This window comes from Myotis daubentonii, chromosome 9 (assembly GCF_963259705.1).
Source record: "Myotis daubentonii chromosome 9, mMyoDau2.1, whole genome shotgun sequence".
Taxonomy (NCBI): domain Eukaryota; kingdom Metazoa; phylum Chordata; class Mammalia; order Chiroptera; family Vespertilionidae; genus Myotis; species Myotis daubentonii.
The window spans coordinates 15841268-15854119 of NC_081848.1; the positions used below are offsets into that span (position 1 = coordinate 15841268).

Sequence of the window (12852 nt, forward strand, 5' to 3'; positions counted from 1 at the left end):
GCTGGGCTCATGGCTGGGGAGCACAGCGGCAGTGGCAGGAGCCTCTCCTGCCTCTGAGGCAGTGCTAAGGAGCAGCAAACCGAGCGGTAAGGAGCCTGCTGCTAAGGAGCAGCAAACCGAGTGGTAAGGATCGAACAGGCGGGCGGTAAGGAGCAAGGGATCCCAGATTGTGAAAGTGATGTTCCCTAAGCCGGCAGGCGGACATTCCCCGAGAGGTCCTGGACTGCGAGAGGGTACAGGCCAGGCTGAGGGATGCTCCCCCCTGCACAAATTTTGTGCACTGAGCCTTTAGTCTTAATATAAATTAAGATAGTGCCTGCTAAAATGTAGCAAGCAAGAACCATTACAAATTATACATTTCATAAAATCACCATTCAGTTTTTTCTAACCCTGTAATTCATAGGTTAAACATTATATCTAGTCTTTCTTCAACAATTACAATGGCATTATTTTAAAATAAATAATCACATTGAGGCCCTGGCCCAAAAGCTCAGTTGGTTAGAACATAGTCCCGATATATCAAGGTTGTGGGTTCAATCAGTCAGGGAACATATAAGAATCAACTCATAAGTGCATAAACAAGTGGAACAACAAATATATCTCTCTCACTCTCCCCCCTTCTTCTTTCTGTAAAATAAATAAACAAATAAATAATATAAAATAATAATCATATAGAAGATATCTATTATATGAAGTTTTCTGGTATGTAGATGCTTGGGTAAATGATCTATTGTGGCAAACAAATCTTGCCAGTGTCATTTATGGAATAAACCATTTTTCACATTAATTTTCCTCGACTTCTTATTTTTACACTAAAATTTATTTCTGAGTTCTTTATGACATTCCAGAGATCTTTGTGTCCAATTTTGTTCTAGTACCACAATATTTCAATTAGTACAACTTTGTAATGTCTTTTGATATTAAGAAGGAAAGACTCTCATTAGGGTTTTGTTGTTGTTTTCACAAATTGGCTTTGGATATTATTATCTTACTACTTCTCAAGAAGAAGTTTAAACTCTTATTCTTTCTGCATAGAAAAAAAAATGTCATTGAGCATTGAAATTTTTATTGAAATAACATTAAAATACTAAATATGAAAATAAACAAAATACTAAATACATTGTAAGAACTGACATCTTTTAAATGTTATGTTTTTCAAATATTCAAGTCATCTTTTATATCACTTGTCAATATTTTGTTGTTTTAGTCCTCTAGTTCTAAGTCACTTCTTACAAGCTTGCACATATGTTCATTATGCTCTATTTCTATATACCAGTGGTTCATTTCTGGTATACAGAAAAGCTATTGGTTCACATATATTTATTTTATATCATAAATAGCATAACTCTTGTTTATTGAAAAACTTCTTTATGAACCTGGTCTTATTTGTTCAATATGTATTGAACATTCCTCTGTGCCAGACACTATGGGTTCTCACCCACGTCACTATATTCTTGTCCATCACTATATGTTTTTCCTGCATCTTTATAAACCAAGTGTTTTTAAAATAAGCTCTAAATGTTTCTAAGTGATCAATGTCCAGTCTCTTAGGGCTCCTAGGCTGACCCTTTTGGGCTTATCACAGGTCATTTTCTCCCATATGCCCTCTGATCCACCTACTCAGACAGGCGTTGCGATTCTCTCATGATCTAATTATGCATTTCTGTATGCCTGCAGTGCTCTTTCCTATTTGATTACTGGAGAATTCCTATTCATTATTTAATGAGCAACTCAAATGCCACTTCCTATCTACAGCTATCCCTGACCACAAGCTCTGACACAATTTCTCTCTCATCAGTATATATGTACATCTATTATAACACAGGTCATGTCATATTATTTTAATTTTTTTCATACCTCTGTCTCCCTTTCTGAGGCTGTGGCTTCCTTCTTATCATTTTTGTATCCTCAGCAGTCAATATATTTTTATAAAATAAATAAATGGGAGAATTAATCAATTTATTATTTCTGCAACTTAAGTAAAAATTAGTGACTTATTGTTCGTGGAACCTACCATTCTTTCCCAATTACAATGGTTGCATTCTCCTATTCACATTCACTTGAGGCTACTGACAATTCTCTATGATTGCTAAAAGATTATTATTCATAGTTCTAAAATCACCTCTAAAGCAATGTGTCTGGAGCTGCTTCCTTTTTTTAAACAAGAAGACCATCCTACTTGCTGTAAAATGGAAGGAAAGTGGGAGTTCACATCTGTTAATTCAAGTATTTATTCAGTCTACATTTATTCAAGTGTAGTTCAAGAGAATTATAGTATGGTTGAGGCAACGGCAGAGTGTGACAATAGCTAAACCAAAGGTAGAGGTGGTACCATGAGATAACAGAGGAGGAACAGATTTCCAGCAGGAAAAATAAAAGAGATTTCTTGGAGGAGACAGATTAGGCATAGGTTTGTAAGATGAGGAAAGAGTGTAGCCCTTCTGAACTGCAATTTTAATCTTAAAATATATTTCATTAACAAGGATTTTTTATTGTATAACTAGAGGCCCAATGCACGAAATTCATGCAAGGGGCTCAGCCCTCAAAGCCCCCAGCTTCATCCAGAAGGTCATCTGGAAGGACATCTGGTCTAATTAGCATATTATGCTTTTATTATTATAGATTACATGGTAGTCAAATGACATTTCAGGAAAAATTGGATGGTTTTCCAATATTTTCTGTTTCAGTCAATAACACCTCTAACCACGCAGTTGCCCATCTTAAAATTTATTCTTGACATTCCCCTTTCCCTTACCACCAGTGTATAGTCAGTCATGAAGACCTGTTCATTCCAACCCCTGAAGAGCCCTCAAATCTGCCTATTTGTCATGACATCCATTGCCACCTCTTTCTCCTGAACTGCTGAAACAGCTGCCAAACCAACCTCCCCACAGCCACTCCTGCTGACTCCAAACCACTCCCCACACTAAAACCAGAGTTGTCTTTCATAAACAGCAAACTGTCCTGCCTTGATTTAAAACTTCAGTGGCTTCCTGCGACCCTTAAAATGAGTCCCTAATCCATGGTTTACAAGGTTCTGCACAGTCTGGTCCTTACTTATCTTCCATGGGCCACCCACAGTAGGCCATTTTTTTTTTCTTTATAGGTCTCTGTTCTGTCTTTGTTTTCTTTTTTGTAGGTGAACATAATTATTTAAATATGCTAATTATTTGGGAGTCAGTGAGGAATAGCGGGAAGAATCTATGACCTAGACTCAAAAACCTAAATTCATATCAAAGTTCTGCCACTTAAAATGTGTGTGACCTGAGCCTTACCGCTCATCAGCATGATGATTGGGTGTTCAGGTTCTCATGTGAGATGTGCCTCCCTCAAACCTTGTGATAACATTGACATGTTACCTGACTGATGTGGGGGAAAAAAATGTGTGTGACCTTGTGTGAAGGAAAACCCCTATTCTGTAAAACTACTGTTTGGAATTCTCTGCTATTCTTTGGATGGCCTCTTATTCTGAAAAAGTAACTTTGCCTTCTAGCCTGCTTGAATAATGGGGGAGATAAACTTAGCTGTCTGACCTTGTAGGCCAGAGACTAGATACACCCAATGCCATGCCAGGTGCATTTTTTAATTGGATAGAACTGTGTAGTTTTCAAGGCCGCCGCCAGCAAGCGCACAAAGGCCTGGCTCTTCTATAAAAAGGGAAGTTCTGCTTGTAGTTTTGCTTAGAATTTGGATTCATTTCCCTAAGCCCGCCACGGTGAATAAAGTGTAACTCCAAACTCTCAGAGTGCTGTTTGGTTCTGGTCCGGTTTTTCTGTAACACTTGGACAAGTTACTTAGCCTATATGATCTCCTATTTCTCATCTGTAAAATGGAGTTAATAATCATCCCTACATAACTCATTGTTGTAAAAATTAAATGAGATAATGTATGTGAAAAGAATTCTGTAAACTATAACACATGCAAATAAATGTTAGTAATAATATCATTAACTAATAAGAAAATATATCATCAACTAAAGACAACATTGCTTTGAACATTAAAGAGTCAGTATGAGCTAATCTGGAAACAGCCCAACTTCACATACAGAAAAGAAATTTAATGAGTTATACTTAATATACAGTTCAAAAAGGTTAAGGTAGTACAAGGCAATGGAAGAATTGAACCAAACTACTAAACATTTAAGGAGCGAACAGCAAGAAAGTTTGATTATTTATGTATGAAGAAACTGGTATGACATTTTCTTTCTTAATTTTCTATGTTATGACTTATTTGCATGTAACACCTTACTGATATTTATTAAATATTTGTGAATATTTTAATACCATTTGTCAGTGTTTGGCGCAAATTACTGTATTCCTTTAAATGGGCTATTTCAAAAGAAGTGTTGTGTTCCTATGATTTAATAATATTCATGATCTATTTTTCTCTAAAGAACTATATCCCCAAGTTAATAATGAAATTCAGTGAGGAAAAATAGGATTTATTTCATGGAAATTGATTTTATGGCTTAAAAAGAAAGCAAATGCATTTACTTCATTAACCAAGAGGTGGGTGTACTTGAAACGCCTTTTCTTTGTGTGACACGAATACCCAGCCTATTGAAGCGATGAAGCAGCACTTAGCTCGCTGCGCTCCTCTTCTTCTTTTACCTTCTCTCTGCCTTTAACTCCGGTAACAGGGCAGCTGGAACTTGACCGTTTTCATGCACGTTCTCCTAGCGCAGAAGGCTTTTCAGCCGCGTGCCGGAGTGCCTCCACTGCCATCTAGTGCATTTACAACGGGATTCGTCGATTTAGTAAAAAGGGGCTGGTTTATTAATAGTTCCAAGTGTCGGATGGCGGGAATTGGAGGGCTGGGGTGGCAGCAAGCTAAAACGTATTGAAACCGTTTTAGAATGTGTTACATTAATTAGTAAGAGGTGCTGAGTCACAGACATAGTGTAGGCTTATGAGCTAGATATTTCAGGGAAAGTTGCAGGAAAGCAGACATCGGAGACAGTAAGACGCAGCTAGATCCTTTAAGCTTGTGAAAGAAGATTGTTATGAAGTTCAGGGGAAGAGCGCCGCTGAAGGCCAAGAGGAATCGATTTGAATTGCAGATACAAACTTTCCGATTCAGTTTCTGTAGGAACAGTCTCTGAAATGCATCTTTCTTAGGACCTCCCCACTCAGCAAAATTATGACATTTGCCAACAAGAAGGGCCAGCCTGTCTGCTCTTCCAAGCCTCCAGCTTCTGAGAGCCCTCCCCAGACAGGGCTCCCGCACCCTGTGCTCTGCTAAAAGTTAGTGTCTCAGCAGCCTTCACTGAAAATGGTTCACTGTGTTGTTTTGACATTGCATGTCAACTATACTCGAAAAATAATTTTTTGATGTTTTAAAAGGTTACCTATCACTACCATCAACAGGGTCTTTTGCCTTTTTATCAGAGACACTTGAGAACTCTATCAAGACTCAATAGATTTCAGGTTGAAGATTGATGACAGAGGTTGGGGTTGGTATCCTTCCATTTCTTAAGTCTGTCCACATAAGCATTAAAAAACAGGCTGTCATTCATCAAGTTGCTCAGTTAAGAAATCTGGGCGTCATCTTTGATATTTTCTTCTCCCTGTTGCTTCCACCACTCATCTGACACAATATACCACACATGGGTGTGCACTCACACGTACATACACAAAAATCCAAATAATCCCTAAATATTGTGGATTCTAACTTCTAAAAGTCTCTCAAGTCCATCCACTTTTCTCTATTACAACTAACATCACACTAGTATAAGTTACAGTCATCATGTGCCCAACTAACTTATCTACCTACTTCCAATGTTCATCTGGCAGCTAGAATGATCTTTTTAAAAATATAAATACATTCAGCCCAGCCAGTGTGGTTCAGTGGTTGAGCATTGGCCCAGGCACCAAGAGGTCCCCGGTAGGAAGCATGCAGGAGGCAGCTGATCAATGTTATGCATCGATGTTTCTCTCTCTGCTTTCCTCTCTCTCTAAGATCAATAAAAATTTATTTTTTAAAAAGTAAATAAATTCAGTAATGTTGCAGTCCTGCGTGATATTCTTGAATGACTTTCTTTTGATTTTAAAATAAATTCCAGGCATTTAACATAACCTTGAAGCCCCTGCTTGAGCTGGCCTCTGCCCAGCCTCCCAAACTGACCTCTTGCCAGTCTTTTCCTTCTATTCCTGCATCAGTCGTATCAGTCTTCTCTCATTTTCTCCAAAGGACCAAGCTTCTCATCACCTCAGGGTCTTCGCACATGCTGTTGCCTGTGCTTATGCCTTGTTCTCCTTGCTCTTCTTTATTGTTGCACTTATTACAAATAATTTGTATGATTTGTTATTTAATATCTATCTCTAAGCCCAAATTTTAAATTCTATGAAGTCATGTGTCTTCTTTGTTCTTTAATATATTTTTATTGGTTTCAGAGAGGAAGGGAGAGGGAAAGAGAGATAGAAATATTAATGATGAGAGAGAATAATAGACCAGCTGCCTCCTGCACACCCCCTACTGGGTATAGAGCCTGAAACCCAGGTATGTGCCCTTGACTGGAATCGAACTGTGACCTCCTGGTTCATAGTTCATTGCGTAATCACTGAGCCACACCAGCTGGGCCCAAGTCTGTCTTATTCAGTTTTACTAGAGGCCCAGTGCATGAATTCATGCACATGTGGGGTCCTGAGGGGAGGTTGGGGGAAGGCCAGGATGCGATCAGCACTCTGGGTGGGCGGTGGGACACCCTTACCTGGGATCCATCCCACTGACTTTCAAGCCGGTTCTCAGGAGCCACCTGGCGTCTGCTTTTATATTATTTCTTCCTTGTGGAGCATCTAGGGAGGGGAAGCGGCTGTGGTGCCCAAGGCCTGCTTCCAGGAGGCTGGTGGTGCTGTTGGGATTGTGCTGGTGGCACTGGTCCATTGGTGCCTGGCCCATTCTCTGGAGATTGGACCTGCAGGACTACTGAGGGAGTGAGTGGCTGCTGCTGGGCTGGTCGGCTGCCTGGATGGGTCAGTCAGCTGAGCAGCACTCCCATTGTGGGAGTGCACTGACCCCCAGGGGGCAGCTTCTGCATTGAGCGTCTGCCTCCTGGGGGTCAGTGCAAGTCATAGCAACCAGTCGTTCTGGTCGTTCAGTCCCTTAGGCTTTTATCTATATAGATACCAAGGCCAAAATAGGCAATTAATAAAATGTTGTTGAATAAATTGGTGAATTGCTTTTGCTGCCTATTATTTTTTGTGTGTGGTTTTACATATGCTCCCTAATTGACTGAAAGCTCCTCGAAGACAGACATCACATTTATAATGAGTCCTTATGTTGGAGATGGTTGTAGAGATGATTCAGACATGACCTTAAATCTAGTAGCGATAGACCATGCAAACAGTATCATACTTGAAATGCTATAATGCACAATATGAGCACAATTCTTTGGAAACTCAGAGGAGGAAGGGGTTAAGTCAGTTTGGCTGAATCTGGGTAGACAAGTCAGGGAAGATGAAGTTGAAGTTTTGTAGGACAGAGTTCACAAGTAACAAGTAAGGGGAGGGTGATCAAGGAAGCGAGATCAGAGAAGTAAGAAAGATGAAATGGTTTTAATGTAAGGAAAGGAGGGGTTGTTACTATTTCTTCATGTGTGATTTGACTTTTGAAGAATGGTAAGAAATGTGGAAATAATAGTATGTGTGGTATCTTGCTTGGTAAAGTCAGAATAAGCCACTAAACAGATTAGCTTTCTCCCATTTTTAATATTCAACAACATTGGAAGTTATATTTGATACTCCTTCAAGGAAACACCAATAAGAATGTCATTTCTGGGGCTCTCTACATGTTTGGTCAAACCAGCTTGCATTTGAAAACCCTCTGATAGAGGGTTCTAAGTTCTAGCTGAAGGTTTACTCACAAAATTAAACTTAAATTTCCCCTTAAAGAGCACTATTCTCTATAAATAGCTTCACATTAAGACTACAGAATTTCCGTTTCTGGCCTGAGAGAATGATAGGGTGACATTCTCTTAACTCAATGCTGACACTTCTAAACAAATCCCCAATCGCTCTCCTTTGAAAATCAAGACATGTGCCTTTACAACACCTTCCATTGATCCTTGGCATGCTTTCATCCAAGAATGATAAACATCAGATTTCTCTGCTTTTGAAATCTTGTCTCACCCTAACTCTTTTTGTTGCTGAGCCTTAAGTTTTAGGAAGCAAATCCTTCGCTGTTTCCTCAATTTTTAGAGAATTGAAAAAGTTAACAGAGGAAGTCAAGATATCTATATTTCTAAAAGAAGAGAAATGTTTAATACTACATGTGAATTCTCAATTGTCTAAATAACACACAGGAAAAACAGAAGGAGGAAACGTGTTTATACAAAGGTTCTCTCTCCAGGAGTAGTTGAGGATCAGGAATAGATGAGGATAGAAGTTTGATGCTTTGCTCATGTAATGATCTTAGACAAAAAAATAATAATAATTGAAAGTCTCAAGTATGCATATCTTAGATAAATAACTTTTCTGTTAAGACTCACCATTCTTTTGTATGGTTGGGTTCATGCTTCAAAGTTTCCTGATAATATTACTATTTCATTATAGAAAGCATCATATATATGATACTGAAAACTAGACTGTTACATTCGTGATCTATTTATGTCTATGTTTGAGAATTATATTTCTATGCTTAAGAACCTTAGCATAGAAATCATCCTTCCTGCTCTGACATTGAAGAGCACTGCCTTTCAACAGAGTGTGTCTTCTTTACATCACTGAATGGATCTCAAAGAAAAGTTGGGAAAGGCTGGAGCCCACTTCTAGGGGTTCTAGGCCCAGCTCCACCCCAACTGGCCGTGGGACTTAGAACCAGCCCCTTGAGACACGGAGGCTGGGCCTAGGAGGAGGGCTGGTTCCAAGGTTCCTTCCAGCCTCAACTACCAGGCAATGCTTCCAATATTTAGTCTAGAAAATACTTTCCTATTCAAGATTTATCCTTTTGCTGGAACCCACGACTAAAGTGAAGGAACACTTTAATGATTTAAGAAGCTATTCAGTGGTCATAAAAAAGTAATTTTGTTTCTTCCAAACCTCCAGATTAATATGGAGATTTTTCTGCTGAGTCTTATTTTAAAAAGGCATTATGCACATCCAAACTGACATAGCCACAAGGAATTGTAGAAATTTTTAATATCTGTTGATGGGAATGGGACTAAAATTTCCATATTTAAAACTGCCAGATGACTTTTAAATGGGTAACATTAAATCACTGTCAGAAATGTTCAATTTTCTCGTCTGTATACAATTGTTTCTCAGTAGAGGAAAGCTGCAATCTTAGGCTAAATGGACATTTTTCACTTTGTCTCCAAGCTTACTACCAAATGCAAGGGAATAAAATTAAATAATTTCTTAAGTTTGTGTGTGTGTGTGTGTGTGAGAGAGAGAGAGAGAGAGAGAGAAAGAGAGAAGCAGAAAGAGTTAAGAAAATATATCTGAAAGGCATATTTTAAAAATAATTTTCTCCAAAACTATAGGGTGTCCAAAAAAATTATATACACACTATAACAGCCGATAGCTCAATTTTGAAAATGAAATCTATTTTAATAAACACTGCCTTGATAATTATTCAAAGTGTGTGTGTACGTTTTTGGGGATGCCCTATATATGTTTTTATTAATGATACATATAAGGATGATATTTGAAATAAGGAGCCCAAACATATAATCTTTTGTTCGAAGATCTTCCAGTTGTCCTGAATTTTTTGTGTATTTATAATGTAGCAGTTAGAAATCTAAATGTCAGGATTGATTTTGTTTTTCATCCAATAACATGAGAATAAGTGAGAAACTCATAATCCTGATTTAGTCCTCTTAGGCCAAATATATATATATATATAATAAAAAGCCAGTTGGAACATTATGATAAAATCAGAAACTTTCTCATTTTGGTTCAGAATATAATCTTCTGTGAAAAAGATGCAGGACTTGGGGGGAAGGGTATAGCATTTCTCAAAGAACCGTAGAGTAATCTGTAAAACAAACCAGTTGCTACTTAGTCTCCTATATTTTTATTACTATTCTTTTCTCCGACAGATTAAAGCACAGTCCTTAGCACATATTAAGTCTAAATATTTCCTGAATGAAGGCTCGCCAAAAGCTATAAATAACCAAGGTTAGTTAATAATAACTAGCCTATCTAAATAGATTCTAATTTATACCCAGCTAGAGAGAAGGTGAAGGAGAGTGGTAATCATTTCAAGAGAAACAAAGGTAGGTACGGAGGAAGGGAGGGAGGGAGGGATAAAGGAAAGGAGGGAGGGTGGGAGGGGTGGAGGGAGGGAGGGTAGTGATATGGAATTTTTAGACTGGTACCTGGATTCTTTGTCTGCCGGAGTCGAGGAATGAATCCACAGACAGAGAGTAGTATAGCAAAGGTGGAGATTTTTTGAAGAACAAGTACAAACTCCCACATAGGTAGAAGGAAAGAGTCCCACAGAATGAACTCGCACGTGGTGAGGGGTAAAGGGTTCCACTGAGTTCCTTTTCCTATGGCTTATAAAGTCTGCAGAGCCTGGTGCCTTGATATCCCCTCTGATTGGTCACTATTCCCTTAGACTGGTTACTATAGTAACTCCTGGGCTCAAAGGTAGAACCTCACATGAGACATGTGAGGTACTCCCACCCCTCTTCCTTATTGTTTTCCTATTCCCTTTGGATGAAGGGCTTCCTTCTCTTTATTTTGTAAATATAGACCTTTTGCTGTTCCCAGCTCCCTCATTCTATGGAAACGTACCTGTTGCAGCTTTTCACCTCCCCTATTCTGTGGAAATATACCTTCTGCTGCTCAGCAGCCCTGTGCTTCCTCCTTGGACCCCTTAATTTCCAAAATTTCCTAAAACCTGTCTTTTTCACTCCCCCAAATTCCTGTTTCAGTGGGAGGGAAAATAGCTTCATTTAACCTGGGAAAAATAAACTAGTATAGCTTCTCTGTTTTTAGGTTCAGAAAGGAGACTGGAATTAAGGGAAATGAGTGTTTATTCAACATCTATCTTGTGCTAGATACTCTGCTAGGTTTTGGGAATTTTTAATTGTTAGTCTATAGCTATATTTATTTTCTTTCTGATGTAAATATGCCTTAAAAACTAGCTATCAAATAGAATAAAAAATAATTCTTTAAGTTAATATCAGAGCCTACAGAAGTCTTATCACTTAGCATGACTGAGTCCTCAAAGTCATGTACGCTTTCCTAGAGATACTTGACACCAAAGTAAACTGTAGTTATTTTATTTTATTTTTAATTACAGTTGTCACTCAATATTGTTTTATATTAGTTTCATGTATACAGCATAGTGGTCAGACAATTACATAATTTCCAAAGTGATCCCTCCAATAACTCAAGAAGTCAAGTACACACCTAGCACCATTCATAGTTTTTACAATGTCATTTAGTACATTCCCTACACTGTTCTTTCACATCCCTGCTATTATTTTGTGACTACCAATTTGTACTTCTTAATCCCTTCACCCCTCCACCCATTCCCCTAACCCCTATCACATCGGGCAGCACTAGTTTGTTTCCTGCATCTATGAGTCTGTTTCTGTTTTGTTTGTTCATTTATTTTGTTTTGTAGATTCCACATATTAGTGAAATCATATGGTATTATCTGTCTCTGTCTAACTTATTTCACTTAGCATAATACCTTCTAGGTCCATCCATGTTGTTACAAATGGTAAGTTTTCTTCTTTTTATGGCTGAGTAATAGCTCATTGTACATATGTACTACATCTTCTTTATCCACTCATCTATGGTTGAGCACTTGGGTTGTGTTTATATCTTGGCTATTGTAAATAAAGCTGCAGTGAACATAGGGATGCATATACCTTTTTAAGTTTGTGTTTTAAGTTTCTTCAGCTATATGCCCAGAAGTGGAATACCTGGGTCATAAGGTAGTTCTATTTTTAATTTTTTTTTTAAAACCTCTGTACTGTTTTCCACAGTGGCTGAGCCAATTTACATTCCCACCAACAGTGCACGAGGGTTCTGTTTTCGCCATATCCTTGTTTATTGATTTATTGATGCTAGCCATTCTGACAGCTGTGAGGTTTTAATTTGCATTTCTCTGATGATTAATAATGTTAAGCATCTTTTTTCATGTGTCTATTGGCCATCTGTCTGTCCTCTTTGGAGAGTTGTCTACTAAGGTTATCTGCCCATTTTTAATTGGGTTATTTTTTGGTCACTTTAGATGACTGGCAAGCATTAATTAAATATATAATTAAGTTTTGAGGTTCAATAATACTAAGTACAGCATATACATTTTTCTTGAGCATTTGGTTCTTAAAAAGCTGACCTTTGCTAGTAACTTTTAAAATCTAAGTACCTGTAATCAACCTGCTAATGTTATGACAATCCTCCATTGCCTAGTGATAGGATATATGAATTGCAAGGAAAACAACAAAGGAAAAAAGGTTACAGAGACTATACATTAAAATGTTCATAATGCTCACTTATCTCTGCATGGCAGGATGTGAGGTCATTTGAATTTATTTTTACTTATTGTGCTTGCCTGTATTGCTTGGGTAAAAGAAAAAGATAAAAACTAAAAGAAATTAATGGCACAAAGAGCCGATAGAAAGAGGAAAATGGCATCCACTTACTCCTTCGGTGGTCTTGGGTTTTAACAAAAGGACTGAAAAAAACTGCAAAAAAAATCCCTGAAGTTAAAAATAAGTGGGGAAGAGAACAGGAAAGAAGGAAACACAAAATGATAAACCCAAATGCTTCAATAAACTATCCTGCTACACTAAGAAATGAGCAGAAGCAGAGATGTCCGATGCATCTGTGGGCACAGAGAAAGGAAACAACCAATGGGACCATTTAATCCATTTTCTCAGGAAATCTTTGGTTT

General features: G+C 38.0%; 1 long non-coding RNA gene and 1 other non-coding gene across 2 annotated transcripts in view; both read left to right on the forward strand.

Moving 5' to 3' along the window:
- LOC132240607 (uncharacterized) overlaps nucleotides 1-12852 on the forward strand; it is a 419797-nt gene that overhangs the window by 11673 nt on the left and 395272 nt on the right. The window lies entirely within an intron of this gene.
- LOC132242471 (small nucleolar RNA U13) lies at nucleotides 3268-3369 on the forward strand. The gene has a single exon (XR_009454656.1). It is a non-coding gene; the product is annotated as a small nucleolar RNA U13 (small nucleolar RNA).